Source organism: Ammospiza nelsoni, chromosome 2 (genome assembly GCF_027579445.1).
Source record: "Ammospiza nelsoni isolate bAmmNel1 chromosome 2, bAmmNel1.pri, whole genome shotgun sequence".
Classification (NCBI taxonomy): domain Eukaryota; kingdom Metazoa; phylum Chordata; class Aves; order Passeriformes; family Passerellidae; genus Ammospiza; species Ammospiza nelsoni.
In genome coordinates, this window is record NC_080634.1 from 36,766,495 (window position 1) to 36,794,138 (window position 27,644).

At 39.5% G+C, this 27,644-nt stretch overlaps 1 protein-coding gene across 4 annotated transcripts in view; it reads left to right on the forward strand.

Annotated features, from left to right (window-relative positions):
* The window catches only part of DLG2 (discs large MAGUK scaffold protein 2), a 985,669-nt gene that overhangs the window by 366,512 nt on the left and 591,513 nt on the right, over window positions 1-27,644 (forward strand). The gene's annotated exons all lie outside the window — the stretch shown is intronic.

The following is a 27,644-nucleotide window of genomic DNA, read 5'->3' on the forward strand; positions in this document are numbered from 1 at the left end:
CCATTTTTAGGTCTAGAGGAATATCTTTGAGTAAGTGTTTTCTTCTAGGGACTGGACAATCATTTAATTTTCCATTTAAATTTAAATCATAAGGTGGCGCAGTTAGCCAGAGAAGTTTTTTTCCTGGCTGTGTAATGCAACCCCATCCCAATTTCTTTAACAATGGTGTTGGATTGGACTCTATTTTCCCCCATATACATCCTGGATTGACATTTGAGTATAACCAATGTTTGTTATTTTACTGAAATAATTCAGAATTCACGACATGTTTTTAAAACGTATTGTCTTTGGGGAAAAAGTTTGGTTCTTGGATCACTGGGTCAATCATAATGATTTTACAGGGGGATTACATATTTTGTCCCATTCCTTTTCCTTGCTCTCCTTAAATAGTGGATGATATTAAAACTGTTCCTCTATGTCTAAATAGAGTAGGAAATGAGCAGTTATATTAAAAAAAAGTGTTAGTAATTACTTAAAATCATTAACTTCATACTTGAACTTTGCTAATCCTTAAAAATAGCTAAACTGCCAAAATAAAATTTTAGTTATACAGTCCACAAACTAGGGAACACAGTATGCTTTGTGAGTTCCTGTCTGACAGAGTAGCCTAAGTAAAATGAAAAGAATTTATGGACTAGGTTGTAGATGACTCAATGCTGCCTAAATGTATATCAGCTAGAAGTTAATGACAGCTCATGTATTGCTTGGTGTAATACCCTAACTCAAACTTGGTTATAGTCAAATGCAAATTATCTGTGTACCTTCTGCTTTTCCTCTAACTATGGCCTGCCTATATGTCTGGTTACTTGAGGCTTTCTTGAACTAAAGTTTCTTGTTTCTTCCCTTCTGTTTTAAATAGGCAAAAAAATGGTCTTTTAGTGAAAGGGTTATAATTTAATTGCTGTGTCATGATGCCACTAGTGATATAAATAGCATTAAGAGTTTGTCAGATAAGAAGCTTTTTAATTTGCATTTTTTATAAGATTTTTTTTTTTTTACTTTAACTTTCAAACCTTAAGGCCTCTTGTTTCCAAATGTTAAATTCTAATTCATAAAGGTGAATTGTTAGTCAGGGGAAATTAAATATAAGCCACCCTTCTACAAAGGTAGGCCAGTGGCCTAGGGACTACTATCCAATTTGTATTCCTGCCTGTAAGCATGATTTTCAAAGATTATTCTTTGATGCACTTAAGTTCTTTCAAGATTTTCAGATCCTGTTATGAGGAAGCAAGAGAACAAAAATCATAAATTCCAAACGTTTTTTCCCCTAATCTTTCTTTAGTGCTTCAGGCTTATTACATTAGTCACAGTCAATGTTTTATCTTCTTGTGGTGATGTATGAACTACTTCTCAAATGAAATGTGGATGTGTGGGATAGTGATCATTTTCAGGGAGATGAGAAGGAGCTCAAGTGAACTTATTTATCTTGGGCTGGTTCAACATGTGTCCAATTAGTTCCCTTTGATACCACCATCAAGCATGCACGAGATACACTGGTAAATGTACAGAAATCAGCTCACTTCAAATAGCTTTTTCTCATTTTTCTTTGTTCTGCAGCCTGTATATGAATTCATGACTTCTTTGCTCTGGACACTTAGATTTCTAGATTCATGGGTGCAGATCCATTGTTAACAACCAAAGAAGTGTGAATAAGAAGTAAGACTGTTTCTTTTTAGGAGATGTTTTAGTCATATGACATGAAGTAATGGATCTAAGCATGCTCACAATATTATGACTTCTAGAATCACGTGGTTCTTTAACACAGGAAAGAGTGTAATATCCTGAAATGACACTTTATGTTCTGGGTGACAGAGGGGAAAATAGGTCCTCAGAGTGTAATACCAAGATAGTGGAATAGGCATCAGAGGAATTCAAAGTAGGCAAATATCTCCTAGTGCTACAAAACTGACTCCTTTCAAAAGGACAGGGCAAATTGCAGTATTGCTTACACTTTTGATTTGCAGTTTTTAATTCTGTGTTACATACAGACTTCTTTTTCCTGTGGTCAGAGAAGTGAGTGAGAGAAATGTGCCACCTCAGAGCCATCACACCCATTTTATCATTTCCCCATGCTATAGTTTTACTGTCTTCTCATTCCTAGCAGGTGGTGCCAGGGAGTTAGTGTGGTGGGGCAGGAAGAGGGTGCACGTCTTACCACACCATGTGTTGCAAAGAAGGTCAGTGGAGGAGCTCTCACTGTGCCTGTGGGAAGCTTTGCTTGTCAGCTTGATTTCCCAGTGATGTCCAGTTTTGTGATCCTTGACTTTTAAACTGCAAACAATTCAAAGGAGTTTAATTTGAAAGACGGGTCAGTGCCTACCTGAATTGTCACAATTGCACTTTAACACATTTGAAGACTTGTTCAGTTTCTAGTAGAGAAGTACCAGTGTTCCCATCACAGCAGTGCAGAGCTGAAGCAGAAACAGGATAAGCAGTTGTGAAACACAGCCCTCAGGTGACAGGAGGTGCTGTGCAGAACTGTCTTGTTCACCATCCTGCACGGTTGGCACATGACTGCCTCTCCCCTGAGTCCTTAAGAAGCTCCACAGCTACTGGACAGATTGATGCCCACAGATTGAAGGAAGGCTTGTGTGTGAGACAGGCCCACGTTCGTGGATCTCCATCGAGAGGAGTGCATGGGCAGATATCAGATTCTTACTGAAGATGCTGAAACTTAAATGCATGCTAAAACGTCAGTATATGCTTACTCACTTTGCTGGATTGTTTGTTCAGTATTGCAGAAGAGTTATCTCCTGCCTCTCAATATCCTGTTCATTTTGCTCTTATTAAGAGTGCTGGGAAGGGATTTCAGGTTGACTGATATGTTTCTTAAATTATATTTCAGTCACAGTTCTGACTCTCAGATGGAAGTGTTATTCTGCCTTTCCTCTTTTACTTCTTTATATTGAAAATAGATATTGAGGATATTCCAGTGACTTTTCTGTTTGTTGACCTTGACCAGCTATTTTGATTAATCCTACTTTCTTTTTGATTTAGGTTTATTTTTATATCTGTCCTAGCATAATTTAATTTCTTTTTAAAGAGATAAGATATACTTACCTCTCTTCCCTGTCTCCTCTCTTTCCTCCTAGCACGTTTATTACAACCAGTCCTCCAGCAAAACAGCTGGTTTTGGAAGGGTTATTTCCTACTATTTCTCAGTTTTAGCTGAAACAGCCAAATAGTGGCATATTCCACTATCCAAGGTGAGGATGCAAGTAAACCCACTTGTTTCTTCAACTGCCAGAACTTCTATGTTTTGAAAAATTACTGGATTGCAGAAGATTTTATTATTAAGACAAACATTAAGTAGCATTACTGAATATCTTGACATTCCTATTTATTATTTTTTATAATTATCAAACCATTAGGAAACTAGTAGTTTTCTGTACTGGTATTATTAGTATTTTAAGGAACTCTGGTGTGCCACTTAGTTCTTAATTGAGAATATTCTCTGTGTTGTCATAATTTAGATCTGGCTAGTGTAAGGAGCAGCAGTTAGAGATTCCAGGAAAGTACTTCTCCAATGAGGTATGATCCATAGCAGACCTGTTTAAGGCCTTGCATGCTTTAGCTTCTTGATGTACCCACAGAGGTGAAGTGCAACTAGATAGAACACTCACTCAAATTCCAAATGATTTTTTGACAATAATCTCCCAGCCCTGCCCATGTATCCTGTTTTTGTTTTGCATTACAGAGTAGGCTTGGGGTGTGGAAACAGGATGCCTTTTTGATGAAACTAAGCAGAAACACACCAAGTATTCTGCAAAATCTTACATGTGTTCAGCTTATAAAAGCAGATTAACACTATTTCACAGGAAAACCCAAAACACAGGTGTGATGCTGTGATTGAGCCCTTCTTATCAGCACTTCATTCTGTGAATCCATTCATGCTGCTTGCTGTTGTGTACCTGAACTCTGACTCCACTGATGTATTTAATTTCTGATTTTTTGGGGGCCAGAACTGGAGAGATGTAAAAATGCAATATATCCATGGTCATGTTGACTTCTGTGATCCATCTGTAGAGACTGGTATATTGTATAGGGTTCCAGAACCCTGTGAAATAGTTTGTGCCTATTCGTGGACAATCAGCAGAGTAAGTCAGCTGGAACATTGCTGCCACTTGCTATGCATAACATTGACAGCAGCACTAAGAAACCTACTTCCATGAATAATTCTTGTTAGGCTGCTGTGGTGTTTAACTAAAAGTGCTCAGCAATAGAAGGAGCTGCAGAAGAGATGCAGCATTGCCATTGGCAAGAGGCTCTGAGCATGATCACTTGAGTCACAGCGGATTTGTGCACAATGCTCAAGGCAGGGAGAGTTGTCTTCTCTGGCATTGCATATATGCAAGCTGGACATGGGGTGTAAACCCAAGCAAACTTACCTGGCTGTATCTTTTTACTTCTGTCAGGCATTCACTAACCCCTTGCACTTTACCACTTCTGGCTGAAGAAGTGATAGCTCTCCAGCAGTTCCCACCCATCATCAGTGTGGGAAAAGAACAACTACACGTTTTACTCAAAGGCCACCAGTCCAAGATCTTCTGAGTAGCAAGTAGCAGTTTACGAGGCTGTGGGACCCTGTCAGGAACTCCTCCCAGTATTGAAAAAGGTATAAAGTGGATCCTACTTTTCAGAACTTTTTGTTCCCCACCATTGAGGAGCACTGAGAGGAACTCTGGTATCAGAGAAAACTGTGACATTGTACATGATCCTGAGTTTCTTAACTTGAACTCAGACAGGTGCTGTAGAAATTGATATTACAGGAGACACAGGATGGCAGAAGCCTAAGGAGAGGTAGGAGGCAGCAGCAGGAAGGTTCAGGTGGGGCACGTGGAAAAAATGACATAAGGCAGGTGATGGAGAGAAAGCAACTTAGGGGTAGGATAAGAAGGCAGTGGTCTGGGCAAGGGTCCTGAGGAGGCAAGGTGAAAAGGAAGCTGGTGAAGTCTGGCTAGATTGTAAATGGTAAAAAGTTGTTTTGTGAATCTTCTGAAAGTTTGGGCTCATGCCCTCAATCACACAGGAGTTACTGGGTCACTGGTCAGGGAATGTGAACGAGTGTTACCATTTTCTCTTATTGAAGTGAGTTCACTTGCCAGCTGTCACCCACTGGTGCTGTCCAACGTCTGGGAGGGAAATGTTGAGGCATTTCTCAAGCATCAACATCAGGTGTTAAAAATATCTGTGTTTGTATGAGGGTACTGTGTTTCACTTTCTGCCACTGTTGTGTCCAAAAGCTCCCTGTACACTGTGACAGAAGTGGGTGCCTGGTGGGAGATACCCTGAGACAATTTAAATTAAGAAATCAATGCTGAAAGTGGCTTTTTAAAATTAAGGTGTCTTGTTTTGGTTTTTAAAAGTTTTATGCACTGAAAGAAAGTTCTATTGAAGGTGAGATCCCCAATCCCTGCATCATTTTGAATCAGTGGGGTCTTTTTCCCACATTTTGCCAGAATATCTTCTTAGCATCCCTGAACAGCTGGATGGCTCACAGTGCTTGCTGTCATAGAATCATAGGGTGGTTTGTGCTGGAGGGGACTCTAAAGTATCACCTAGTTCCAGCCCCATCTTGTTGTCATGCTTCTGTCATTACAAGTCATTCTCTGGTAGTGCAGCAGTGGAGTCTGATATTCACCACTCCAAATTACTTACAATTCACCTGGAGCTAAAGGACACAGTGAATGCCCTCTGGACTGTACCTTTGACCATACAGCCATAGTGGGAAAAGGGTTTCTTTTTTCAGCTAGCAATAAAGAGGACCTGAATGTTGTTGTTCTTAAGCACTGCAATAAAATTTACCTATGGAAAAAGTAGGGCAGGAGGAACATAGCTAAAGGTTACTGAACACATGGAAGAAGTTCAGAGTTTGCTCAGACACTTAAATTTTTTGATGTATTTTTGCTTCAAATTATACATAATAATTACATAAAATGAGGTACTTTCAAATATAAATGACTTGGTGCTCAGCTACATGAGCTGCTTGATTTTGCAAACTAATTATTGAGTAAGAGAGGGATATATATAGACATTCATCTTAGCTGTAAGAGATGTCATAGAAGAGAATGGTGATAAAGAAGTGTTATATAAATATATTTAAGTGATAATAGCAATAGAACTGAAAACTGTCACTGAACAGTTCTGATCTTTGAAAAGTAGCTTTTATGTTTCCAGTGTAGCTGTCAGAAATATTCTCATTTATAAAATATGTATATTTATTGTTTTCACCTTTTTGATTGTGCTTCCTTCAGCTTTAAGCATTTGCTATAGAATTCATAAACATGAAGGACAGGATTTGTCAAGAAAGCCTTGCTGAGGGTTGTGCTGAATGTAATGGAAACCTCAATGAGAAGATTACTGATGGGAATTCCTCTGACTCCCTCTAGAAGTTAATGATCTGTAATCCCAGGAGAGATGGCACAGAATGATCTGATGAAGTATTAAGGCAGCTTGAGCTATTCTTTTGAGTCACTTAGCTCTTGAGTGTTCTGAGAAGTAAAAGGGAAGTAAAAATTGGGAAGTAAAAATCTTCTCCCAACTTCAATGAAGAATTGCACCTGTTAGCTACTCAAATGATCCCCACCAAGCCAGAAAAGCAGGTTTTCTGGGACACTGACTCTTGGTAAACAGGACAGTTTTAAATTTTTTCCTTAAACTGACATTTCAGAAACCTTGATTCTGAGAATCCTGACAGATTGTTTTGGGGAGATTTCCTTTAGGAGATGCTGACAGCTGTTCAGCGTAATTAAGATGAAACATGCTAAATATGAATGTTCAGAAAGTCATAAGGTGCTGTCAGCACCAAAGTCCACACAGTGAATCACCTGGAGGCTCTGTAGATGTGTCTGATGTGGTAAAGAGCCTGTGCCAGCACATAGTTGCCTGAGAAGGAATGTAGACACATTACTTGCAGGATGTGAGCTCATCCCCTATGGAAACAGGCTTGTAACTTCAGGCCTTGGACCAGCTGCCAATATTTAGAATATACCTATATTTCTAAGACAAGGAGGACTAATGATTATACTCAAGTACTCAATTCCTGATTTTCCATATTGAAAAATTGTTAGATATTTCCCTAGACTGAATTTTATGATGATCTCAAGCTCTTTCAAGACAATTTGTAGATGTAGCTTGAAGGATTGTTCACTCCAGGAACCTCTTCCAAGAGGGAGTATGGATGAGGCTGCATCAGGGGAGATTACTTGCAGCCTACAGGCAAACCTCTATCTTCAAACACCTCCCACCCCTGCCCTTTGCCTTTTGGTAATATTTGAGAGCATGAAACACATCTTGTGTTCATTTATTAAAGATGCTACTTTAGTAGCAGCATGGATGTGGGCCTCTCCCAACCACTTGGCCTGAGAACCAAGGGTCATGCTGAGAAACTGGTGCATTTAGCATAGCTGATGTAGCGTAAGGGCTCAATCGTGATTCCGCCACTCTCATCTTGACAAATGTAACCAGTAGGTCAAAGTTATCTAACCATAACAGCTCTGTCAGGCTGGGTGCATCTGGACCTGTGACCACCACACATGTGCCAGTCCACCTGGAATGTACCCAGGTGTGCTGGGTTAGAGGTCTGAGCCCAAAACTGTGAGAAGCGTGTGCTGAGCTCAGAGACCCTGTGTCCAGCACAGAGGTGCTCCACCCTCCAATACTTCCCTTCTTAGCTACTTAACCACTTAACCTTTACCAGTCACAGGTGCTTCAAGTAGGAAGAGGAGTCTAAATTCAGAGAATTAAAATGTTTCATAGATAAAAAAGGCATTTAAATGAGTAATGCACTCTTGCCCATCACCTTGTAAGGCTTATAACAGCCCTGTGAACAGTATATTGTTAAACTGTCTATGCCCTGGCCCTTACCCTATTTATCAGAGGTGTTGTCAGTGGCTGGCAGTGAGATGACTTGAACTTTGTACACATTCTAGGGAAATCCCAGTCTGTGTAAAGCATAGTTCCATAACAGGAGAGTCACCTCCATAAAACATTGAGAAAATAGACTGAGCCAGAGACGGTTCTGTGACCTTGATTTAGGACAGGGAATGGGAACTCCTTATTTCTATTCCTGGCTCTCACATAGAATTCCTGTTGTGGCCTGAGGAAAATTGTGCCTTGCATCTTTTTCTAGAAAATCAAGTTGATAATACCTGCCTCAGAGGAATATTAAGAATTAATCGTTATTGTGTGTAAACAGCACGGAAGTGAAATGAACCATGTAAATACAATTGGTTTAAGGATCAACATAAAGCCATGGTTAGGCAAAGATGGGGAGGATATAAGTGAAAATGGAATTACATTATTGAAAATCAAAGTATCTCCTTTTTTTTTTTTTTTCCTGAGTCCCTCTTTCCTCACTCTTTCTTTCAGGCACACCTTGAAATGCTATTACTCATCCTTTTTTTAGGTTCATCCTTCAGGTCTGAGGTTTCACATCCCCTCTTTTTCCCGTATCAGATTGTTGTAGGTGATTTGCAAGTCCCTGCAAAAGTGGATTTGAAAAGAAAGTGCTGACAGGCTCTTACCTCCCTGCATCCAAGATAATGCTACTATTGTCTAATTTATTATATAAAATTGCTGAAGGGAAGAAGTGATATCCAGAGCTCTGGCTGAGTTTTTATTTTGCAAAGATTATTTAAAAATAGTCATAAGGGGATGATACACAAGGAAGGAAGCTGAAAAGCAGATGAAAGTATACCTGTTGCAAGGAGGCAAATCGGTAACTGCATCATGAAAATCTTGGGAGTGTTCAGGAATTGTGGTTAGGCTGATCACTGGGAGGAGCATTCAGCCCAGTTCAGAAGGCCATGTGGCTCTCAAACTGCACATTATATCCCAGGTTCTGCAGTCTACAATAAATTAGGCAAAGTGCTGTAGAGCTGCATGAAATTCAGGATACAACAATCTGCAGAGCTGTGAGAGAAGGTCTTTTCAGTGTTTCTGTAGTAGTGTTTTGCACTGTACCTACAAAATATACTTTTCCTACTTTTTTCTTTCCCTTGTCTGTGCCAGTCTTTCTGCTCAGGTTCCTGGTCCTTAGCTTAAGAAAGATAATAAATTAGCTGTGTAGCAACTAAACACTTGACAGCATAAGAAAGCATAGGCCATTTTTGCACTGGCAAAATTAACTGAGGACTAATATTCCATACACAGTAGTTTGGGATATAAAATAACCAGGACAATATGTTTTCATAAGATGAAGTTTGGTGATACATTTTAAAACATGTATTCCTTCCCAGAACAATTAAGAGAACTCAAGGGAGGAGGTGAGAGCAGAGGAGGGAGAAGAAGTTGACCTAGAAAATGCACTTGTGGGTCTAATTTTGTGTGTATGTACGTATTACAGAGGAGACTGTTGCACCACCTCCTCAAAGCCCTGGTATTTTGCACTCTTTACTATATGCATCAGCCCCCACGTGAGTTCCAGACATGCAAGCCTTTAATTTTTCAGCATTAAGGGTATGTCTTTTCAGTGCTTGAAGATCACAGCCCTGTAAAGGTGCTGGAAGTGAGGAGACAGAGAGGGACTAGAGGCTATATGAGAGAAACTTTCAGAGGATTGCAAGATCTGGTTATGAAGCGAGAGGTTTTGTATTGAAAGCATTTTTGTTGCAGGGCCTTCAGGCTTGCTTCCTCATGTCAGGTACAGCTGCAGGGACAGGGGAGCAGCATCTTCATCACAGAGCTGGGACGTGAACCTCAGGATATTGCTCCTTGTGTTGGAGGCAGCTTCCTAAAACGGAGGTTTGATTTGCTGTCTACAATTGCCTAATCTGAGTGGATCTGATGTATAAATCTCTTACTGATACTAGATTGCGCCACTTTTTGCATTAGTAACTTTCCCTTGCAATTGGAATGAAAACTCATTCCAATTGTGTGCTGAGCCAGAGAAATGGAGATGCTCTCAAACTAATCCACATTCTGCATGCAAACACCAGCTGTTTCTTGACTGTTTTTATTCACCAGGAGGGCCAGCATAGGGCTCCATGAGTTAATAAAGTTTCTGTTATTAGATGAGAATTAGTTGTCCTGTAGTCTGATGAGTTTTCTTCTACTGTCTTCAGTTATTCATAAAATAAAGGAGTGCAGATAGGAATGGGTCATCTCACATCATAAGAACAAAGTAATCACAGAATCTTAGAAATGTTGATTGGAAAGAACCTCTATAAATGACCTCATCCAAACTCACTGAAAGCAGGAGAAATGAGAGGTGATTTAGCATGCAGCCAGACACCTCTCTTTGCAGAATGAATGGTTTGGGTTTTAAGTAATGCAAGGTGAAATATCACTGCAGCTAAAACATAAGGAAATCTGGGAAGCATAAACCAGAGTTTAAAACTAGGGAAAGGAAGTTGGCAGTTCGGAATGTTGCTCCCTGTTCTTCCATTGATCTAAACATATGTAGGAAGTTGATTTGCCCTCTGCTGATTAAGGCTGGGAGTGTTGCCCGGGACCAGGATGGTAGGGGCTTTTGTCTCCTTTTATGCCTCCATTTATGAGTTCAGGAAGAGTTTGTGAGACTCTAAGGTCAAGATCCTTGCAATAATTAGGAACCAGCCCCCTTGCCTTTTGACGGGAATTAAGTACCTGCTAAGGATCTGCCCATGCAGAATTTCTTTTTCTCCAGTGCTTCCTTTATTCAGCCTATGCCTTATTTCCTCCTTTGCTTGACTTCTCCAATATGCATATATGCCTTTTCTGCTGTTCCTGGCTCTTACTTAAAATTCACTGTTAGACCCCAGGTCAGTTGATGTGGTTGGTTTGGGTAGGGAAGTCAGGAGGGCACTCCCAGAGAGAATCACAGACAGGAATAAGGATGTGTGTCCATAACCTGTCATACAAACAAGCAGGTCACTGAGCTCTGCCCTTACCTGCTAGATTAGTAATACTCCCACTCTTAATTCTGAAACTTTGGTGACTCTAGGCCTTGGATGATGGTGGGTGGGTGGGAGAAGCGGAATGTCTGTTTAAGGCTGTAAACTGCATTTGAAAGTGTCAAAAATGTTTGTGATGCAGAGTCTATTTGCCTTATATAGAAAATTCATGTTGTCACATCCCTGAAAGTTCTTATGCAAGATTAAGAAGTCAAATGGATCTTTGAATGCTGCAGTAAATAACAACATGACTTGTTGTCAAAACCGTAATAAGTTAAATCTAGCTGATGTATTTTAAACATTTCTTTATTAAGAGGGCTTTAACTCCTTTAATTGCAACTAAAATTAAAATAAGGCAAGAAAAGGGATCAGATTCTGCTTTTATTTTCCTGCATAATTTATTCCTCTAGTTAGATGATGAGAAGCTGATGCAGACACACAGACTGATATTGTGCTGTAGGAAATACCTCCATTTTAGTAATTCCAGATTTGGCTAAACCTTGTAAATGACTGATTTAAACACCAAGGCACAGCACTTAATAAGACTCTATTCCTTTGTGGAGTTTAGCTGCAGAAATTATGGTTAGGACTTTTTATTGAGTTGCTTTTCTCAGACCTCAGTCAGACTTGGCATCTAAAGAAAATTGGTTATTTCGTCTGAACATATTGATGTCTTTTGAAGTGGCACAAAGCCCCATCTTCTCTTGCTTTCCTATCATAAAATAGCTCCACAAAGCATCAAATAAGTATTAAGTATAACACTACATGTGCCCCCTGGTATCTGTTGGATTTTAGTTTAATTTAGGGCACAAAATTTACCAAACAGAACTACTGCTGTCATGAATTAGGTAGCTCTTTTGAGTACGAGTCGCAGTTTGCAAAACTGATAAATGAGAGTAAACACAGCATTTCATCAGTGTTCCTTAGCTATTATATTGTTATCTTCTGTGTGTGAATAAAAGTTCTGATAATCTTCATTCACCAGCTGCAAAGCAAAATTCGTTTTCCTGTTGTGACTAATGTGGAAGGGTTTCTTTTCATTCAGAAAGACTGGCATGTACTGCAAAGAATAAGAAAATAATGAAGCTGTTGCAGGACAAAAGAGAAGGTGCTGAGAACTGGAAAGAGCTGAATGTTTTTTGAACTTGTAACTCTTGAAATTACATTTTCTCTGTGTGAACTTTTTAAAATGAAGTGAATTTCTCCTGTTTATAACAGTGTGCTTGAACCTGTGGTGTGCAACTAGAATAATTCTATTCCCGACACAGGATTATATAATGATGTTTAAAGTTGCAGTGCCATTCCCAAAAGAAAAAGACCTTATAGGTTCATATTTATGGTTTAACAGGTGAGATCCCAAAAGAAGAGCAAAGCACTTTATTTTTTTCAATGTGTTTTCTCTAATGCTAAAAATATGAACTATAATTAAATGCTCTAAATATGATCAGAGACGCCTGAGATCGACAGCTTTTTGGTTTGAAACAACCAGCCTCCAGGTGGTGGTGACCTTCTGGCAGTGTTTGCTATCAACTACAGCTGTTTTCATCCCCTCTTTGGCTGTAGATACCCCTCTCTGCTTGCCTGCAGAGATCGTACAAACAACCATTTAGCAGCTTGCTCTGAGCTAGCGCTTGACCCCTAAGGAGGGTGCAGACTGCTTAGAGACACATTGACTTGCTGCTATTCCCTGCTTCAAAGTGCACTGTTGTGCTCAGCTGCTGTCTGCACGGGTCAGCTTCAGGTGCAATCCCACAATGGAAAACACACTTCAGAACAGATGTACTTTGGCAAGTGGAAAAAGCTCCGAATTATTTTAAGGAGCTCTGTAACTTGCTATATATTTTTTTGTTCTAAATATCTGCATTTTAAAAAATCCTTTGGAAATCTATTGAGAACTTCTAGTCACTGGGCTTAGGGAAAAATTATATCAAGCTGTTTGATATTTGTACTGGGAATGCCTCTGGAAATGCCCATCTCTGTCATATACATTGTGTGGGTCAAAATAAGGGAAGAACTGGGAGCTTGTCCCATGGGTCTTGGTGACAATTCTTTCCTTCTTGCTTCTTATATCAATGCAGATAAGCATTCAAGAGAGATCTCTGTTTAGGTTACCCAGCTATTTCAATCTAAAAGTCCTGGTCTTTTGAGACTTCAGGGACAAAGCCAAAACCCTTCAGGTACCAAGAGAGGCTTTGGTTTACCTAGAAAAAAGATATCTGTACTGTTCTTCAAACTCTTCTGAAAGCCTCATATGAGTAGTACAGAGTAGTGATTTGGAGGTCTTCAGCAGGCATGAAGGAAGAAATACAAAAATGGGGAAATGTCTTTAGTTTGGATTAACCTTCTCTTGGTTTCAGTTGAGATTTTTGTTGGAGTCCAAAGTTTGATTACAACTTGTCAATGAGAAGCTTTAAGTCTGGGTTTTCATCTTGGAATTTCTTTCCTGGAATGTTTTTCTTGTATATATGAAAGACAAGCATGGATAACAGCAATGAAATTAGAAAATACCTGGAGTAGTCTTTGTGTGTGGGTGGTTTGTTTGGCTGTTTTGTTCCTGGCTCGAGGAACTGCACATTTCTTCTTTTATCTTGGAACTGTACATTTCTTCTTTTATCTTGAAAAGAAAAATTCTAAAAACCAAAACCAGTTTCAATTTGTGCTCTGCTGTTCCACTTTCTAAAGATGTGGTGTTCTGTTTTCAAAATAAAAAGCTCCTTTTTTCTTGAAAACTTTTCAACACTGTAGTTGAAAATTCAAGAAATTCATAACATCGTCCTGTCTTCATCCTGTGATGGCATAGTAGCCTATCTTCCTGTGCACCCACTTGATTTTTCAAGGGCTTCAATTGGATACTCCAAAGCTGTAGTGCCATTGATTGTCATTCAGCCTCCTGTGAGTAAAACCATATTTGTTGTTATTGTATCCTTCAGGCTGACTGAGCTAAGCAGTGGTGTGTGGCTGTTTACTCTCATCTGCATAAAATGTTAACCCTTGACTCAAGGAGACAATAGAGTTCTGATTTCTTCTATTCCTGGCCCTGTCACAGGCTTCTTCTGTGGCTTCAGTGCATGATCCATTACTAAATCTGCAGGCATATTGCATTATTTAATGCCACTACCTAGTCCTATTTTGGCAGCACAATTGATGTTTGCAGGTGATTCAGTTTTATGCTGATTTCACCAAAAGCTGCAGCAGTATTGCCATTGTGTGGGCACCCATTTGGGATTGTATTAAGCAAGTACTCTAATGCAGAAGTATTCTTTCAGTCCAGGCAGTGACAAAGGCAGGAACAAAGCAAACAGAGGGCTGAAGGAGGTACCTTTTCCCACCAAGCTTCTCGGCTTGAGCATCTCCACTACTCAAAGTATTTCTGATTATCCCTTTAGGGAAAAATGTTAATATACAAGATCTAATTACCTCTGTCTAAGCTGATACGCCTACAGCACCTTTTACATAACCCAAACAGTTGAGTTCCAATTATACAATTATATTTTAACATATATTAACTACTATTCCTTTAGGAAGGAGACTTATACTGAATATTTTAACTGAACTCCTTTCTCAACATGGACATATATATGGTAGGGTCTCATTTAATTATGGTGCCAAAAACTTGAATTGTTTTTAGTTCTTTGAATATTTTTAGTTCCTTTGAAGTGAATGTTTTTAGTTCCTTTCCCCTCCAATAAATGAGGTGGCTCTTCAGAAAGCCCATTTTCCATACCTTCAGCACTGACAGCAGTCTCTGTATGTGTATATCAAATGCAGGCTTTGAAGCTCATGTTCTTGGGGGCCAGCAGTGGCCCATGACTGCAGTTAGATCAGTAATGATCTCACCATACTGTGTGAGTATCCTCTGCTGTGCAAATAGCCTATGGCAAGGTCCAGGTCTCTCGAGAAAGCATCATGTTCAAATGGGGAGGAAAGGCTGCTGCTTATTCAAATGGGATGTCTTGCTCTAAAGGTTGAGAGCACAGAAGGTTGACTGTCCCTTTACTGAAAAGGCAAAGGGCTCCAACAACCATTCTTCTTTTCTGATAACTTCATGCAACTTCTGTAAGAGAAAAGCCCTCATCAGGATGGCTTGTTGATGAAGGCTGCTTGCTGCACACTTTCAGTTGTTAATATCAATGGGGTTTGTAGGTCAGCTCCTCTGAAAACCCAGGGCCTAAGTTTAGAGTGAGGAGTCTGAGTGTATTCCTATGCTCAGAGCTAACTCAAATTTTCAGAACAGCCAGGAGAAGTTAGGACTTGACCTGAAAGAGCATAGCAGAAGAGATGAACCAAGAAACAGTGAGTTTGAGGGGAACCCTGGTGAGCAAGGCTGGGGACTGCTGGTGGTCCCCATAGTGGATTAATAACTATATGTGGGGTGATGACAACAGCTGGAGGGGAGGAATCAGGTCTCGAAAGTGTTCTGCTTCTTTCCACGCCTCAGCATCAGCCTATGGCAGAGCTTGTGCTGAGTTTATTGCTGCCATGGAGGTTACCTTACCCGCAGCTGAACCACCTGGTTTAACACTGATGCAGTGTTTTCTGTGCTACACTGTAGCCATTTCTGTGCAGTGACTCAAGTTTAAAATATCCCCTGCTTAGACAACCAACAACTGGATATTTTGAATAAAATTATCACATTGGGCTGTACCCATCAGATAGAGTTCCCGCCAAAAGATAATGTGAACATAATTAATTACAAGGCAAAACTGAATCATTACAACATTGTACTTGTGTTATTTTGATTATACAAACCCAAAAAATCTGGAGGTAAAGTTCCCATGGCAACCTTAACTCTGTTGCCTGTGTGCACTGTGTGTGTATGTTTGTGTAAAATAGGAGGACGCATTATTCTGGTCAGAGTGTTTTAGGACTTGCTGGTCAGGAAGATGTTAATCAGGCCACAGATATCATCCTAAAAGTGATTTATTTTTGCTGCTTCTCTAGCCAAGTGTTAAAACATAGAGGAGATTTTTAATTTCTGTCCAGTCTGATAAGTATTCCTGTTAAAAACATAATGCCTGAACCTTGTCATAAATGTGATCTATCACTGTTCAACTTTAGCTGTGATTGTGACAGACACCCTGCAGCCATGAATCTTAAGAGGGAGTAAGATGAAATTGGCATCCAGTTTTTTGGAGCGAGCTCACTAGTATCAAACATTTGATTACACATTGCACTCTGATGCTAACACTTAACACTGCTGAGCTAATTTCACCCATGAAGTTTTTTTCAAGGTTAGACATTGTTTGCCTGTCCATCAAGGATTACCGAGGGTGCAGGGGTCTGGTGATGTAGCAGAACTGTTCCCATGATGTCCTGACCTGGAGTAACTGTCAGGTGAGACCCTACAATATCACCTGAGGGAATACCATTTTCAGGAGGCTTTGCCATGGAACACTCTCAGTCTCTTCCTTTCCTTCACCTGCCTCACCCATGTTCAGTTTTTCCCAAATGTCCCCATCAGCCATCACTGTCTTACAGAGCAAGGTGGCCTGATGATCAGGGGAAGGAGGTGTTAACTGCTGATGTGGGGAGAGACCAACAGCTGTAAGAAATTTCCTCCTTTCCTCCTCCTTTTTTTTTTTTTTTTTTTTTTTTTTTTTTTTTTTTTTTTTGGCAGAATGAATAAGGGGAAGTTTTGTGATTAAAAACCCCACCACATATTATATCCTTGTGAAACATGTCTGGATAGTGAAGGCATTAAAGGGTACTATTCATTTTTATGACTATCATGAGATTCTGTTAATGGCATGTTCCTGGTAGTGAGCTTTACAAGTATTATGTAAAGTACTTTTCAAAATTACAGCTTATTATTTTTTTTTCCCTGTTCTTGCCTTTAGCTTTATTTTCGGTGACATAATTCTTCAGGGTGGTGGCTAAGAAAGAGGAATAATACTTTACAGAAAGAACTGAAGGTCTAAAACTTTTACTATACAAATAAATACATATCCTTTCATCTACTGAATATGACCATATTCTTGCCTGAACTGCTATGTAAAGTCAAAAGAGACATTATACATAATAGCATAAATATAATGTGTGTATAAATATATTCTGAGCAGACATACAGAATAATAGAAAGATTTACAGGTTTCTAAAGTCCCCAAGATATAAACCTAAGGAGAGAAATTAGCATTGACTGTGTTGAAGAGCTGTGAGTACATGAAGCAGATGTAAGTATTAACTCACTAAGAACCCATCTAAAGAGCAGAGAAATATGAAACAAGAAACCTCAGAAAAATTCTATCCTGTTGTCATTGGGGGTGTGGGACTAAATGTTAGAACAATTCAATTAGGAAATGTCTTCAGATGGTGAATTGACTTTAAATATAGGAAAGCTGGACATACTGAAGTAGAGCAATTATTTCTGTGCTTTAAGTACACATTGTTTTCCTGTGAGTCATGAGGTCAAATAATATTTAGCCTCTAATACTTAGCATCCTGCCAAAATTAAAAAGAGCAGAGATTTCCTGCCAACACAATTGTGAACTGGTATTTTTATTTCCTTGGATATAGCACAAAAGCAAAAATGTATATTTATGCCCCTGAAGGCACTTGAAAATACAGCACAGTTATAATCCCCAGATGTCTTTCATCATAATTACTTTCCTTTTGTTTGTAGTTAATTTTCTGAATTTTTTTTTCAGAAAAACAGGTTTGAAATTAAACTTTAAAATCAGGTTGGGTTATATTTGCAATAAGCCTAATGACAAACCTTTTTTAGATTAGTCCTCTCTGGTATAATCAGTGGATACCTTTGTGCTCGTGTCAGTAAGACACAGTCTCTGGGTCAGGGGAGGTGACATCAGGTTTCCCAGCTAGATGAAATCAGGCATAAAAGAGTCCTCTTGCAAGTGCTGTCAGAGCAAAGGGATTGCTGAACAGGATTCAGAGAAGGAACAGAAAATACACAGAGCAGGAGAGTGAAAAACTTCAAAGCCTGCCTCACCAAGCCTAGAATTCTCCAGGAAGGTGGAGGATAACAAAAGTGACACCACTCTGGTTTGGCAAGCTGGGAATGCCAGTAAAATGCAGATCCTTTTCTAACGATTGCTGGGTTGAAATCCTTGACACCTTTGATAGTTTTATTTGTCCCAGCCAAAAAAGACTATAAAACTGAAGCAAAGAAGGATGCGGAGTGCTCTGTGCTCCATAAGCATGGAATATGAACAATGGCTTTAGTTGGAGATACAAAAGGCTGTGGAAGCTGTGAGTGATGTTTCTGGGGGTTGAGTCTCTGGTGGGAGATCCTGTTGGCTCTGTGCCCACAGAGAGGTGGGTGTGCTCTGCTGCGCTGCCCGCGGGGCCGATCCTCAGCGTGCGCCACAAACACACGCTGACTCTGTCTTCTGTGCCACGGACATCCCGCCTTTGTTTTCTGCCAGTCATTCAGCTGGAGCTCTTCCAAGAGCACATCAAGCCTGCTCAGCTTTCCTGTGGCACAAAATAGTGGAGGAGGGATTGAGCATGCCCAAGTCACATCCCAACACTGCTCTTGTGACTGGGAGAGTAAACAAAGCTCAGGAACATCACTAAGAACTCTGAAAGGAAAGATGTAAGAAGTTGATAAACAAAAGGAAGAACCAGATTCAGACTCAGAGTAGTGGGTGGACAATTATGTCCTAATTGAGATCCTTCACACTGTAGGGGAAAAGAGCTGTGTACAGTATCGCAACTCAGACTGCAGCAAAAAGCATGTGGAGTTTGAGAAGCATGGTTAACAGAAGCCAACCCACTGGGTGTCACTAAAGGAAAGATGTGAGAAGGAGGATGGATTATATCACTTTGCAAAAGTTGGCAAGAACCACAATGCGTGTTGCTCAGATTTATTCTCACAGGAACAATGAGCAGCAGTTCATTTAGAGATAAATACACTATTGAACTGGAAGTAAATGGGTCAGTTATGAAGTTGGACATGGCACACACACTATTACATTGCCAAAAATAGTTGTTTTCACTGGTGGCCTTGAATACTGGATAGTAAATTTACTAGTGGTAGTGACAGGATTCAGTGCTGCACTTATTGCAGTTATAGAGGCCTGGACACATCAATGTGGAAAAGCTGAACAGGGAGAGGGGTCTCTGAAGAGCAGTTTAGTTAGCAATCCCCACAGTAAACAAGTGTTGAACTAGCTGGATGATCAGCACATGGGAAGACCCTTGTAATGGTACTAAGGAAAATTTATTTCTTTTACTAATTGAAAATATGAGACATCTTTTTCCTCATCAATATGACCCCTAAAAATGGAGGAAGCAGCATGGAGGTTGGAAAAATATCCTCCAGGGATAACAAACCTGCCAAGACACAGACATTTATCAGCATTTTAAGTGTCATCCCATACATCCACCAGTATGTCTGTGGTCAATATGTTGCCATACCTGTAGGAAACCCATGACATTCTCCACTGACAGCTGAGGGCCAGACAGGTTTCTCTGGCACTAAAATGTCATAAACACCATCATCTCAGCTGATGAGTATGGTTACAGTCTCCAGAGGCATCAGGAGACATGTGAAGGCCAATCAGTCTCCCATTCACACATTTCAGTAAATTATCCTTTTCCTAAGGACTATCAGAGCAAGCAAAGTTAGCTTTGTAAGAACAAAAAGAAGGGAAACATATTTCAGTCAAAATTTGTGCCAGATAAATTTTATGAGCTTGATATATCAATAGATACTTTAGAAAAGCATTACATTAATGCTTTTTCCACCCTGACATATTTTCTTTTATTATTATTATTTAAGTTGTGCAGGACAAGCAAAATCTTCCACCAGGAAGCACATCTGTGGTATCCTCACGGGCAGTAGGACCAAGAAAGGTTAGAAAGCTGTTACCAGATGCTCTCTGAAACAAAGTGGGCTGCTGGGTCAAAGCTGAACTAGTTCTGTTCTATGATATATTTGCTTTTTGGGGGTACTGGTGGATCCATGCTGACACCTGTGTCTCAATGCGCATGGTTTCTTTGAGGGGAGAGCAACAGAGGAACATTAAAGTTTTAGTCTTACTGCAGAGTTTGGAAAGCTGAGAGAATTAGTCACTTATTTCACTTATTATCTCTATAATTGAAATGCTAAATTTCTTTTAATCCTCTTATTCTGCTCAATGAAGTCTGCAGAAGGCTTTGGAAGTACAGGTGATAAGGACTCAACAGTTGGCTGTAATAAAGAAGACTTTAGATTGTGGGTGCAAATATCTCATGCCCCTATTCCTGGGAAATCAATTTAAGCTAGTACTGACCACAAACTGATGCTTTTGGAAATCCTCACTTTTTCCCAAATAAAACCTTTTTGTTGTTTCTGAAATGTATGACTCACAAACTGCATATAAATTTGTAAGAGAGCTGCATGTTTGTAGACAAAATCATTCATGCAACTGACAAAGCTTTAGAAAAAAAAATGTGTCCTGAGCCTAAATTTGTTTCCTAATAACTGGAATTTAATAACCAGTCTGGTCTCGAAGGAGACATGCACAGAGGCTGCCAGAGCAGATACAAGGTAAGACACCAGAAAATTACTACATTTGGCAGTGGCACATATTTAACACTCATTACCAATTTTGGAAAAGGTATCTGCAACAGATAAGAGTTAGATGTTACAATAATTTGCGAAATGTTACAGAAAAAATATAATAAAATGAAGGTCATTTTAGAGTGAACAACCCATGAGAGAAGGTGCAAAACACATTGAACTTGCTTCAGTATCAGTGATTGAAGTCTTGCAGACCATACCAAGTTATAGTATGCAAAAGAGGCTCATGATGGTTGTTAGGAAAAAAAAAAAAAAAAGGCTCTCCAGAAAAAATCCAGGCCTGTAGGAGGATAGAATATAAGAAAATGAAGATAGTGTAGAAAGTAATCTTACCCCTAAGGAGTTGCAGCTGGGCCAATTATCAAAGATTAGGAACAGGCCTGACTTTAACAGGCCACAGCTGTAAGCAATGAGAAGAAGAGTGCTATAAAAGAGTGGGGTGGCTGGGTGAGAGGGGAGTTGGAGTCAGTGGCTGCTTTGTGAAGAAGAAAAAGTCAGTGCTCTGAGGAACTGCCCTCCAAGAAACACCAAGAAGGTATGAAGCTTTTGTGATAAGGAGATAACAGTATGGAACCCTTGCAATAAGATTACAACAAAGGCCTTTATTTGTTTGCCATTTTAGGGCAAAAAAAAAAGCCTTACAATCCCATATGTTTGTGCTTGATAGTTAGCCTATATCAGAAAATGTTTCTGTGAAAGAGGAGGTCATATATATGATCAATTTCTGTGGTAATAGTACAAATGGCTGAGTAATAGCTGAGAACAGACCATAGTTTACTGAGCGTGTGTTTTAAGTACTTTTCAATGAAGATTAGTTCTAATCATGTAGTCTCTTATCCCCGTAATTCCCTGTCTAAATGGCTGGTCAAAACAATGGACAAAACCCCTTCAGAATGATTATTGCAAAATCAATCAGCAGTGGTGTTCCGTCGTCACCACTTTCAAATTCCAGTGTGCCTCCAGTGAAGTGTCTGTTGCTGATAGCTCTGATTAAGAGAAACCTGTGAACCCATGTGTTTGCATTGCCAGCAACCACCCCTAAAATCACTCGGCACTCTCAAATGGGGAAAGTACATTTAATGAGCCTTACTTGGTCTTATCCTGTGCAAGCTATTACAGCTCCAGAGCTCAGCTCCCAGGGGTACTGAGTGCCAGAGGCCAGCTCGCTCTCAGGCCGAGGCCGCGGGACAGCCCTAGCAAGCAGGGAATATTCAGCTCTTAGTGATTAGGCAGCTCTTGATTTCAGCTTTGCTTGCTAGGTAGCTTTTTCCCTTGGCCTAAGGCTCCAGCAGACGGTAGAGAGAGGAGAAGGAGAAGAGGCTGGCTGTTCCACGAGGATGGCTTTATTGTAGGGGTTCCATGAAGGGTCTCAGCACTTCTTCTTCCAAGTTAGTAGGGGTACAGTATGCTACTTTTATACCCTTGGCCCAGATCCAATCCTGACCAATGGCAAATGTGTTAGAGTGACCATAATTAACCAATAGTTGGGTTAACACGATATTGCCTTACATGGCTATAGGGATAAGGTACAAGGCGGATGTCCCTGGAGACAGGAAACTTCTTTGCCGCTGTGTCAGCATTCTATTCCCCAAGGGGCCCTGGCTAAACCTGAGGGGTTTACTACAGTACATCATTGATATAATTTGAATTCCTGGGTACTTGTACTTTGAGTAATAGTATTGTGCACCTCTGATACGAGAAAGCAGCTGTGTCTACACTGTGGAAAAGAAGGTGCTTGCTCATGTCTGCACTACGTGAGTCTAGCCCCTAGAGCAGTTTTTTCCTGGAAGGAGCTAGCTGGAATTACACAGAACAGCAAGGACTTCATGTAACGTATAACATCTAACAGTGAGGATGATGAGGGTCCAGGCTTTTGAGTATGTTCCTCAGCCTCCTTTTTTTGGGCAGTTCAGCCATTTCCAGAAGTAGTAGGGCTGCAGCATGTCCAAGCAACCAGAACAGGGTGCAGCTTGAACAGGGAGCACACAAAACAACTGTGTTTGCATCCATCTGACAGCAACAGTGAGGATGTTTCAGTTGAGATGTGTTGGACAGAAGCCATGGCTCTGGAAATCTCCAAACAACCTCTAGTAAGGATACTTGTTAGAGTGACCAAAAGGGTGTTAGCTTACACATGTGATGTTTTCTGACCATTAATATTTGGATTGGAAAGAAAGGCATGCTTTGGGGACTGTTACTTTAATGGCTGAATTTCCCAGACAATAGAGCAATTTCATTTCTAAGTCTCTCAGTAGGTATCAGACAAGGGATAAAAAAAGCTCTTAGAAGATCCCTGGGAAACAAGTAGACCCTGAATGCCACGTGAGCATCAGTGGACTGATTTAATTTTATCCATTTCATTAATGAAGTATAGTACTAGGATTAGAGAGAAGTGGTTTTGCCATAGCCAAATCTTATGTTTTTCTATGGAGAGAATTAGTTGGAAAAAAGATGGTTTCTGCAATGAAAGTATAGAAATCATGATTTTCTAGAGCAGCAGTGAAAAGTAGTAGGTTAGCAACAGTACAAGTTTATACTTGGTAATGCACATGAAGGCCTGACATCTCTCCTCTTTTCTAATACGGTTCTTTCATTTGGTTCCTCATCTTTCTTTTCTATCATTTGTTTCCCTAATAATCATTTCCCTCCAGTTCATCCAAGACAGTATCAAGCAGATTCTGGTATTACAGAGTAGCTAATCAGAATCATCCTTGGTGCATCTAAGCAGGAACACACCTGTATTATAGTGTAGGTCTGCTCTGAACTCCAGAGGCTTCCTTGAATCCAGTGATGCTCTTTTCCACAGTTCTTCATAAATCTTTTGTTATTACAGAAGCAATTGGATTAACAGGAGGCAGCAGCAGTGATTTTTTTTTCTGGGTTTGATCCTGATGTGGATTTCTATCCTCTGCCAGTTGCACTCATTCTTTTGAACCCTTCTCTGTCTGTGCCTCTGTGCATCACTTTGAGTTTAAAAGTTCCAGTTTCATTCTGTGTCACAAGTGTTTGTGTCAGTCAAGTCTAAGAATACGTGGTAGCGTGTGTAGAAGCTTTAACCTAATCATAGCTGTCACATAATAAAACCACTTTTTGATGGATTAGGAGATGAAACCACAACTGGTTGAGGTACAAACAAAAAGTTGCTGCCTGTTTTCCTGGAGCTTTGGGACTTCACTTTTGCTTAAATCCAAGAGGGCATGAGACATGGAGGCAGTGAAACCATGACTGCAGAAGCCCTAGATGCAATACCTCATCCCAGTGCCCACATCCAGATCAAGAATTAGAAGGGGAGGCAATTTCTAACATGTTTATTATGTAAAATGTATGCACAAACTGAGGCACTGGGTACACTGGCATAATTATCCACTGTGAGAATGGATACCCTGGTGCTGAATGTGATTAACCTGCAAGCAGAGCCAAGAACTATTCTTGTTTCAGAAAGCCTATGTTAAACCTGCCTGCCTGTGAAACTGTGCTCAGTGCTGCTGTAATTGCACTCATTGCTGGCACACATTGTTAATAACAAGCATCTTTGCTGCTGTAGACAAGGGTAAAATGTAAAGATGTTGCAGTGAGCCAAAGCTTGAAAGCCCTCACTTAGCTTGTATGCTCAGGGTTTAAACTGCTGGGGAAACTTTGTCTCTGGCTATTTATTATTGCATACAACATGTTCTTGGAAACCACTCCACATTTAACAGCAGTTAAACCCATCTGCTGCTCCTGAATTTTCATTTCATTCACAAGCCTGTTTTAAAAGTATTTTTGGACTTGTCTCCAATATGCTATCAGCTGTTCATTATTCTGTTGTAAATTGATAAAAAGAGTGACTCAAATTTTAAAAGAAAATTGTAGCCTCCTATATATTTTTGAGCTTTTCATTGAAACTTGCCTTTCTGTCATTGTCTGACATAAATTAATTTTTTAGTTTAAAAGTAATTATTCACCATGGAAGTTCATCCCCTTGTGCTCAATTCTGTGGAATTCATCTATAGTAGTTAGATCACTGGTGTGAGGAACAGATTTGACCTTAGCACCGTGATCACTGATACTGTTCAGTACACTGAAGTTCCTGTGAGTGCAACAATTTTTCATGGCTTTATTTAGAAATACTGTCACTGTTTTCCTTGCACATCTCTTCTCCCTATGTTCATATTTTATTACTTTACATTGCAGTACTTCAATGCGCTCAACATATGATTAGCAGGAACTATTTAGACTTTCGTGATATCTCTTTTTGAAGATTTTTTTAAAATGGAAAACTTGATTTTCCTCATTTTTATTGGTGTGAGTGACATTATTTAAAATGCTGCATGATGTTCTTGTATGACGGTAATATTTGTCAGACTGTGGGACTTCCTGGTATTTAATAGGCAAAATTTTTTTTCCACGGCAATAAACTGATCCTTCCCAATCTGCAGATTAACAAGGCTTTCCAGACGATAAGAGTATTTAAGTCCTTCTAAAATTGGTGTACTTCAACACTGAAACTTGTTCAGCTCTAGGTCTTGTATAAAACTTTTATTGGATTTTGCATTTTTGGATTTATAGTAGTTCATAACATTTAGGAAACTTGATTTATTTTTTTTTATTTTAGTTAAAAAGCAAGAGATTTAGATTTTCTATGCAATAAGCCCCCAAAATTTTAAACTATATATTTGCATTTAATAATAGCTTGTGTGAATAACAAAAATTGAAAATTAAGACAAGTCTTCCTTTAAATAAAAAAAAGACTTTTTGGGGTGATATTAATTTGTCTAAGATAGGCATATAGTGCTATTTTAGATGTCCTGTGAAATCCGAAGTGTGCATATAGCTGTCAGAAATGACAGAAGGAAACCCATTCTCTTTTGAAGAAGCAGCTGAAAACAATACCTTAATGCATCTGATGACATAAGACAGCTCTATTTGGGAAACTCAGTCTCACCTTTATTGTTGCCACCTTTGTAACTCACAATTTGATGGTTATGAAGAATTCTGTTTTAAATGCTACCTTACTGGCATTTGAGTAGAGTTTTTTCAAAAGATATTTTTTATGAAGAGGCTTACATTTCTACACCAACTACATCCACTAGTGGCATTGTAAAGTTTTACCTTGGAAGCAAGTATGTATTTATTTTATTTTAACTTAGCACAGAGGAATATGCTTTTTGCTTTTAGCTGGTTAGTAATCATCCTGTTCCAAATTAAAATTTACTAGGGAATAAACCTCCCATGGAGCAAAAGCCTGTAGGATATGGAAAGGACTGGAGACCTTCAGTTTTTCAGCACCCTAGCAGTTAAAGGTTTTTTCATAGAAGCAAATTTGGAGTGATTTCCCCGGTTTTTCTCTCAGTTGAAAAGAACTGATCACTATCCCTATGTAATATCCTGTTTTCAGTCTTCCCTAGGGTGTGACATTCCTCTTCTGTAGATTTTCTTTGGCTTTTTCAGTGCTTATCTTAAAAAAAAAAAAAAAAAAAAACACCCCAGAATTATACACTTCTGCTGGTGTCTCATCATCAATGATTACAGCACAATAGTTACAACTCTTGTCCTCATACACAGCAATTCTTCGTATCTTGAATGAAGGCCATTTTGCAGCAGAACCTCAGTCTTGGCTCCTCCTTAGCTAATGATCTCAACAGAGGTGTTTCTTACTCTGTATTTTTGATTTTGATGTTTCCTCTGTCCAGGGACATGCTTACTGCTTGGTAAATAAGCATTGGCTTTCTTTTATCTGTGTTTAGGGTACTACACATTTCTTCTCAAAAGTCTCCAGAACCAAGTACATGTACACAGAAACTTGTTGTGGTCAAGGTGCATCAGCTCCAGTGGACTACAGAAAATGCCTTGTGGTTGTTCCTGGTGGACTTGGTGCTTATGTTAGGGAATCCCCAGCTGCCCACTTATGCTGTAAAAGAAATTACTCTAGATTTTTTCAATGTAAAAATTCTCTCTGTGTAAGCTCAACTGGATATTCAGATGTATGTTCGTCCCACTTCACTGAGGTGGGAATGCATCCTCCAAAGTGACTCAGGGAATTTAAGCCTGAAACCATTCTCAGTACTTTCCCATGTCTCAAAGGACTCTGCTCCTAGCTGACACAGCTAAATGCCTGCAGACTGACAGCATCAACTTAAGTCTCAATTCATAAAAATATTGTTTGTATTACAGCATTAATCTTTTTAAGCAGAGCCAGAAGTTCTTTTTCTTAGACCATATACTGAAAAGTGTGACACTTTGACTACCTTTTTGACTATTAGCCATTCTTCAGAGCAACAGAGCTTTGTGACTTCCCTGAATGACTTGGCTTAGTGGCTTTATACTTGCTGTATTTCATGCTTGATGTTAAAAAAGATTTAATCTTGCAAGTGAGAGTGAGAAAGTGTTACCTTTATTAAAAAAAAAAAAAAAAAAAAAAGTAGTGGGTTTATATGCAAAGGGGGTCTACAAGAAGACTGGTGAGGGACATTTTACAAATGCTTGTAGTGACAGAACAAGGGGGAGTGGCTTCAAACTGTCAGAGGGCAAGTTTAGATATTAGAAATTCTTCATTGTGAGAGTGGTGAGGCACTGGCACAGGTTGCCCAGGGAAGCTGTGGATGCCCTGTTCCTGAAAGTGTTCCAGTCCAGGTTTGGGCCTTTGAGGAACCTGGTCTAGAGGAAGGTGTCCCTGCCCATGGCAGAGGGTGTTAGAATTAGTTCATCTTTATTTCCTTTCACAACTAAACTGAGGTATGATTTTTATTCTTTTTAAAAGCTGTATTATTTATTAAAATAGAAACAAAAAGTCTCTCAAGTAACCTAGTAAAAGTGAGGATCAGCATTACATAAGCATTGTAATGAATATGGCCTTTGTAAAAATGCTTTTCAGTCCCTTGTTTACTAAACATTGTGTAAAAATGCTGTTGGATGCATGGCTACAGATATGGTAGTTTTGCTACAAAAACTGAGATCTTTGCCTTATGTTTCTCCTTACTGTCAGGGCTCTTCCATGCTGTTGTTGTTTGTTAAGAACTCGTGTTTTCTACAATGGCATTGACTCATGCCTATGTGGGATACCAAATTCATTACAGGTTTTTTGTTTCACAAAAAAAATGGAAACCTGACATTCATTAAAAGCAAATATATAACCTCCTACTGTTAAACTTCATAAATTCATAGTGATAATTAGAGTGGGTTTTAAAATTTAGAAGCAACAGGATTATTTCTAATTTTAGCTAGAAAGAGGTGGACTGTCAAGAGAATGTTTATTTATTCCCTGTAGC